This window comes from Triticum aestivum, chromosome 7B (genome assembly GCF_018294505.1).
Source record: "Triticum aestivum cultivar Chinese Spring chromosome 7B, IWGSC CS RefSeq v2.1, whole genome shotgun sequence".
Classification (NCBI taxonomy): Eukaryota; Viridiplantae; Streptophyta; class Magnoliopsida; order Poales; family Poaceae; genus Triticum; species Triticum aestivum.
The window spans coordinates 687,212,315-687,220,337 of NC_057813.1; the positions used below are offsets into that span (position 1 = coordinate 687,212,315).

At 43.9% G+C, this 8,023-nt stretch overlaps 1 pseudogene; it reads right to left on the minus strand.

Annotated features, from left to right (window-relative positions):
• The window catches only part of LOC123162753 (bidirectional sugar transporter SWEET6a-like), a 15,200-nt pseudogene that overhangs the window by 5,852 nt on the left and 1,325 nt on the right, over nt 1-8,023 (minus strand).

An 8,023-nucleotide genomic window follows, 5' to 3' on the forward strand; every position in this document is an offset into this window, starting at 1 on the left:
GGCGACGACGACGGGGACGGTGACGACGCGGCCGGGACGGGGCGGCGGTTACAACGGGGACGACGGGGACGGGACGACGACGACGGGGACGGGGCGGCGTCAAGGGATATGGAGACGGCGGGGGAGGCGGGCGACGGTGCAGAGGAGAAGAAGCAGAGGGAGAGATGAGAAACTGACGAAATTTCGAAGTGTTTTCTTATATAGAAGGCACCTTTAGTACCGGTTGGAGCCACCAACCGGTACTAAAGGTCTGTTTTGGCCAGGCCAAGCGGCGGGAAGCGCACCCCCTTTAGTACCGGGTGGTGGCACAAACCGGTACTAAAGGCCCCCCTTTAGTACCGGTTTGTGCCACGACCCGGTACTAAAGGGGGTGCGCTGGCGCAGGTGCGGTGCGGAAGTTTAGTCCCACCTCGCTAGTCGAGGGGCTACCGCACTGGTTTATAAGCCCCAGTGCGGTAGCTCTCTCGAGCTCCTCTCCTAATCAGGCCTGCTGGGCCTACCTGTCCTCCTCGCCTTGTGGGCCTACTGGGCCTTCGCGGGCCTGCATCCTGGCCCAACGAAAGGTTGTGTCGCTAGTCGTATGCAGGCCGCTTTGGCCCAGTAGGCGGGCTTTTTTTTCTTAATTTTTTTTGCTTTATTTTTTTGTTTTATTTATTTTTGAGTTGTTTTTTGCTGTATTTAGAGTTTCTTTATGAATATTTTTGCTTTAGGTACAAAAAATTACAAACTTTCTGTTAGTGCCGGTAGATTTCAAATTTGAATAGTTTAAATTTTGAATTATTTGAAATTTGTGTGAATCACTAGTTTGTGAATAACTTAACTTTGAAAAAAGTTTTTTCAGTGATTCTTTTTTCTTATGTTTAATATTAGTGTGTTTTATCATTATATTCAATTTAGTAATGCTTAGGTTATTTAAAAAATGAAATGTCTTTGTAACAGTTCAGTTTTCGTCGGAAACCCTGATACTTCGAAAGAGATTGTCCATTTTGTACACGAAGTGCATCCAGTTTTTGCCGTAACCCTCTCTACTTTCTTGCAGATGCTATTTGTATGAAATTATGATACCATGCCAACTTTCAACCTTTTCTGAGTTCATTTGAATTGCTTTTCAATTTCAGCGTCATTTAGCTGGAAAAAAATCAGTAAATGCATGAAAAGAATTTGTTTGCACATAAAATTTCTTCGCGTTTCAAATGCCAAAACACATAACTACCCTAACTATTACAGACATTCCCTCCTGGGTGTGAAACACAGAAGAAAGTGATGATAGTGAAGCCGATCACATCCCAGATCTTTGGGTGTGAAACTTTTTCTTCGCGTGTGTCCCTTTGCGTCGTAACCATGAAAAATCTTCATCATTTAACGGGATGCTTGGGTCAATATTCACTGTGAATGGAGCAATTTCATCAAACTTTTCATAATCTTCTGACTTGTCTGTCTTGTCATTCACTCCCACGATGTTTCTCTTCCCAGAAAGAACTATGTGCCGCTTTGGCTCATCGTACGATGCATTCGCTTCCTCATCTTTTTTTTTCTTGGCTTGATAGACATGTCCTTCACATAGAAAACCTGTGCCACATCATTGGCTAGGACGAATGGTTCGTCTGCATACGCAAGATTGTTGAGATCCACTGTTGTCATTCCGTACTGCGGGTCTTCCGTTACCCCGCCTCGTGTCATATTGACCCATTTGCACCGAAACAAAGGGACCTTTAAACCACGTCGATAGTCAAGTTCCCATATGTCCTGTATATAACCATAATATGTTTCCTTTCCCGTCTTGGTTTCTGCATCAAAGCGGACACCACTGTTTTGGTTGGTGCTCTTCTTATCTTGGGCGAACATGTAAAATGTATTACCATTTATCTCGTACCCTTTGAAAGTCATTATATTCGAAGATGGTAACTGGGACAGCAAATACAGGTCATCTTCAATAGAGGTGTCATGCATGGTACGTGTCTGCAACCAGTTGGCGAAACTCCTGGTTTGTTCACGTGTAATCCACTCATCAGACCGCTCTGGGTGTTTGGAGCGTAGCAAATTCTTGTATTCATCCATATACGGAGCCACCAAGGTGGAATTCTGTAGAACTGTGTAGTGTGCTTCAGTGAGAGAATGTCCGTCCATACATATTATTTGTTCCCCTCCTAGCGTGCCTTTTTCATCCAGTCTGCCCTTATGCCGCGATTCAGGAACACCAATCGGCTTAAGGTCAGGAATAAAGTCAATACAAAACTCAATGACCTCCTCATTTTGATGGCCCTTGGAGATGCTTCCTTCTGGCCTAGCACGGTTATGAACATATTTCTTTAAGACTCCCATGAACCTCTCAAAGGGGAACATATTGTGTAGAAATACAGGACCCAAAACGTTAATCTCTTCGCATAGGTGAACTAGGACGTGCGTCATGATGTTGAAGAAGGATGGTGGGAACACCAACTCGAAACTGACAAGACATTGCACCAAATCATTCTGTAACCTTGGTATGATTTCTGGATCGATTACCTTCTGAGAGATAGCATTGAGAAATGCACATAGCTTCACAATGGCTAATCGAATGTTTTCCGGTAGAAGCCCCCTCAATGCAACCGGAAGCAGTTGCGTCATAATCACGTGGCAGTCATGAGACTTTAGGTTCTGGAACTTTTTCTCTGCCATGTTTATTATTCCCTTTATATTCAACGAGAAGCCAGACGGTACCTTAATACTGAGCAGGCATTCAAAAAAGATTTCCTTCTCTTCTTTGGTAAGAGCGTAGCTTGCATGACCCTGATGTATGCCGTCTTCTCCGTGCATATGTTGCTGGTCCTCCCGTGCCTCAGGTGTATCTTTTGTCTTCCCATACACGCCCAAGAAGCCAAGCAGGGTCACGCAAAGATTCTTCGTCACGTGCATCACGTCGATTGCGGAGCGGACCTCTAGGTCTTTCCAATATGGCAGGTCCCAAAATATAGATTTCTTCTTCCACATGGGTGCGCGTCCGTCCGCGTCCTTCGGAACAGGTTGTCCGCCAGGACCCTTTCCAAATATCACCTTCAAATCCTTGACCATATCATGTACATCAGCACCAGTACGGTGGCGAGGCTTCGTCCGGTGATCCGCCTCACCTTTGAAATGCTTGCCTTTCTTTCTTACGGGATGCCTGTCAGAAGAAATCGACGATGTCCCAGGTACACATTCTTCTTACAACTATTCAAATATATACTGTCGGTATCATCCAAACAGTGCATGCATCCGCGGTCCCTTGTTTGTCTGTCCTGAAAGGTTACTGAGAGCAGGCCAATCATTGATGGTCACGAACAGCAACGCCTTGAGGTCAAATTCTTCCCCCATGTGCTCATCCCACGCACGTACACCTGTTCCATTCCACAGTTGTAAGAGTTCTTCAACTAATGGCCTTAGGTACACATCAATGTCGTTGCCGGGTTGCTTAAGGCCTTGGATGAGCACTGGCATCATAATGAACTTCCGCTTCATGCACAACCAAGGAGGAAGGTTATACAAACATAGAGTCACAGGCCAGGTGCTATGGTTGCTGCTCTGCTCCCCAAAAGGATTAATGCCATCTGTGTTTAGACCAAACCATACGCTCCTTGCGTCATCTGCAAACTCCTTCCCGTACTTTCTTTCGATTTTTCTCCACTGCGACCCGTCAGCGGGTACTCTCAACTTTCCGTCTTTCTTACGGTCTTCTCTGTGCCATCGCAACGCCTTGGCATGCTCTTTGTTTTGGAACAAACGTTTCAACCGTGGTATTATAGGAGAATACCACATCACCTTGGCAGGAATCTTCTTCCTGGGGCGCTCGCCCTCGACATCACCAGGATCATCGCGGCTGATCTTATAGCGCAATGCACCACATACCGGGCAAGCGTTCAAATCCTCGTACTCACCGCGGTAGAGGATGCAATCATTAGGGCATGCATGTATCTTCTGCACCTCTAACCCTAGAGGGCAGACAACCTTCTTTGCTTCGTACGTACTCTCGGGCAATTCGTTGTCCTTTGGAAGCATATCCTTTATCATTACCAGCAACTTTTCAAATCCCTTGTCAGATACACCATTCTCTGCCTTCCATTGTAGCAATTCCAGTGTGGTGCCCAGCTTTTTCTTGTCACCTACGCAATTCAGGTACAACAATTTTTTGTGATCCTCTAACATGCGCTGCAACTTCTTCTTCTCCAAATCACTTGCGCAGTTTCTCTTTGCATCGGCAATGGCCCGACCTAGATCATCAACGGGCTCATCTGATGCCTCTTCTTCAGCTTCTTCCCGCATTGTCGGCTCAGCTTCTTCCCGCATTACCGGCTCAGCTTCTTCCCCCATTGTTGTATCATCGTATTCAGGGAACCCATGGCCAGGATAGATGTCGTCGTCCTCTTCTTCTTCATTGTCTTCCATCATAACCCCTCTTTCTCCGTGCTTGGTCCAAACATTATAGTGGGGCATGAAACCGGACTGAAACAGGTGGACGTGAATGGTTCTTGACGTAGAGTAATTGCGATCATTCTTACAGACAGCACATGGACAAGGCATAAAACCATCCGCCCGCTTGTTTGCCTCAGCCGCAAGCAGAAAAGTATGCACGCCCTCAATGAACTGGGGAGAGCATCGGTCATCGTACATCCATTGCCGGCTCATCTTCATTACACAACACCGAATAGACCAAATTAATACAAGTTCATACATAAAGTTCATACAACACTTAAATGCATCAAACAAATAACTCTCTAGCTAAAGCATTTAAATGCAACAACAAATGCGATCAAGATCGCAACTAAGGTAACAATTGATCCAACAGCATAATGATACCAAGCCTCACTATCGATGGCATATTTTCTAATCTTTCTATTCTTCAAGCGCATTTTCTCCATCTTGATCTTGTGATCATTGATGACATCGGCAACATGCAACTCCAATTCCATCTTCTCCCCCTCAATTCTTTTCAATTTTTCTTTCAAGTACTCGTTTTCTCTTTCAACTAAATTTAACCTCTCGACAATAGGGTCGGTTGGAATTTCCGGTTCACATACCTCCTAGATAAAAATATCTATGTCAACTTGATGGGCATAATTTGTCATAAACACGAAATGCAACAAATAGTTTTAAAAGAGAATATACCACATCCGAATCATAACAAGGACGAGGGCCGACGGGGACGGATATCAAAACCATGGCACTATGTATAACAAACAACGTACGGGTAAGATAATTATTACATGATTAACTATATATTCAAATCACACAAACATCAATTTTTATATAAAATTTCATGAACAAGAGGCTCACCACAAGGTGGTGCCGGTGACGGGACGGTGCGGGCGATCGACGGTGGTTACGACGGAGATTTAGAAGGCACTAAGTAAACCACACCTACATATGCAAACTAAGTGTTATTTTTGACCTCAAATTGCATATAAATCAAATACTAGCACATATATATATTACCTCCCAAATTACTAAACTCACAAATTAGTAACTATACAAAGCATGGGAAGAGCTAATCTAGCAATGAGAGTTGAAAGGACAAAGTTGCTAACCTTTGTGATCATTTGAATGGATGGGGGCCTTCAAATCTTGACAAATTTTGGGCAAAATTTGTGAGGAGCTCGAGGGGAAAGGGGAAGAACAGAGAGGAGAGGGGAAAGGAGAAGAACAGAGCGAGCTCGGGTGGACGAAGGGTTTATATAGGACGACCTTTAGTATCGGTTCGTGCCAAGAACCGGTACTAAAGGTGCTGGAGGGGGCCCAGACTGACAACATCCTGCCACCACTCTCATTAGTACCAGTTCGTGGCACGAACCGATGCTAAAGGTTAGCCACGAACCGGTACTAATGAGAGCGGCCCGGCTAGCCGTTGGAACCGGCACTAATGTGTACATTAGTGCCGGCTCTAATACAAACCGGCACTAATGTGTTGCACGTTTGACCCTTTTTCTACTAGTGGGGTAATTAAAAGTGGGCATCACAATTGATTGATTAGATCCATGCAAAGTGTAGATAGATTGACATCATCGCATCAAAGCTAGATCGATGGAGTGTGTGTGTATTGCACTGACCGCCACGTAGAAATCGAACTCGATGAGCGCATAGGCCGTCTAGCAGCAGCCGCTGAGGAATATTGCCAGCGACAGGAAGAATGGCATGTGCTCAACACTCTTGGTTTTGATCACACGAACCTGCAAGCAATACAATGTTAGTACCGGTGAAAAAATAGAGCGCTATAGCGCCGCGATAGCATTTTGAGCAATGTCCTGCTAAATAAATCATTTTAGAATGTCTAGCTAATATTACGCTAATAGCATATTTTAAGGACCTCGCTACTTTTTCTGAAGAAAAGTATGTTTTGGTCGGTCAAGCTCACCAAAAGTCTACATCTGGTCTCGCAAGAATATTTAGGCGCCATTTGGTCCCTCAAGTCACAAAACTAAGCAAGTTTTGTCCAAAATCAGAGACAATGGGTAAACTGTTGGAACTTTGCCCACAGGATCGATCACATCCAATCACGACAAACGTGCGCACACAAAAACTTTGGCCAAAGGCACGTGTCGTGCCTCTCCTCTCTTTATTTCTTTTCTCCTTTTCTCCCACACCATGTTACTTTCTGATATTACATGACCCCTATACCCGCATATTTATATGCGTGAACCTGCACGACTGGCCGGTACAAACCGACTCTGACTACTACTATAATCCTAGCTAAACCTCCACGTACTTGCTCTTGAGTCCAAACCGGACTCACCTTGACGCACGGCAAGGACTACTACTTCGGCACTAACCAATACATACATGGAATCAGCTAGCACCATGATATGAAAGCCAACTCTAACACGTGTACATACGGCCAAATAGTAATCCCAGCCGGACAACTATTACTTAGGCGACACTAACTAACCAATTTAGACAAGATTACCTAACATAAACCACTGACGTGGCACAGGTTCAGGTAAATTGTAAGGACCATTCCGCAAATAAAAGATACACTAATGACTACGATGAAAACCGGTTCTGGTAAACTGTGAAGACATTTGGTGAAGTCGAGGGACCAAAAGCACATTTTTCTCTTTTTTCTTAGCATGGTTTATTTTTCATTGATTAGTACTCACATTATATAAAAGCACATGGCTGAGTCATAAAATATGTATGACCTATCTTTTGTTTTGGAAAACAAAATACTATGTATGATCTAGATAATAAGTAAACAAATTCCCTGGTTGATCAACGGCCGCTACATTGATGAACTCTACACCACATGCACTATATCTAGGGCTGCAAGAAAAGCTCGAGGCTCGTAAGCCACTCGAGATCGACTCGTTTTTTGGCTCGACTCGAGATCGACTCGAAAATAAATGAACTGAGTTTGAACACTTTATGTAGCTCGACGGAGAAACGAGCCGATCTTGAGCCAATATTGGCTCGCTCGATTTTAGCTCGATAGCTCGACATAATACCATTATGTTCAATGATTATGCCATATATTAAATGAAAATAAGATAATTTGTTACAATATATGATGTCCATGATTTTTCTCCATTTTATTAACTAGCAAACATGGTAGCTTAATTAAGTGTAAAGAAGATTTAGGTCTAATTATGGTACGTGATCGGCTATGTGTTAAATATCCTATTGCTTTTGGCAAAATTTCAAAGCATATGCACCTTCTTTTTCTTGTTTTTCGTCCACGAAGACCATCATCTATTTCTAGTTCGCTCAAGAGACAAAGATGTGCTCGGAGCTCTCCCGAGCACGACGAGACTGACGTACAAAGTTGTGTCGTGTTGTGTCCTTATCTAGTCTGAAAAATCATCACAGATTTATAATTTTTACCATTTTATTTAGGTCGAAACTAGCTCGAGATCGACTCGAGATCGGTACAAGCTGAGCACAAGTCATGTTCTACAGCTCGATCTTGAGCTTCACTCAGATTGAGCTCGCTCGAATTTTAATATGAGTTGAGCTGAGCCAACTCCAACTCGCTCGAACTCGACTCGTTTGCAGCCCTAACTATATCCGCAATAATGCT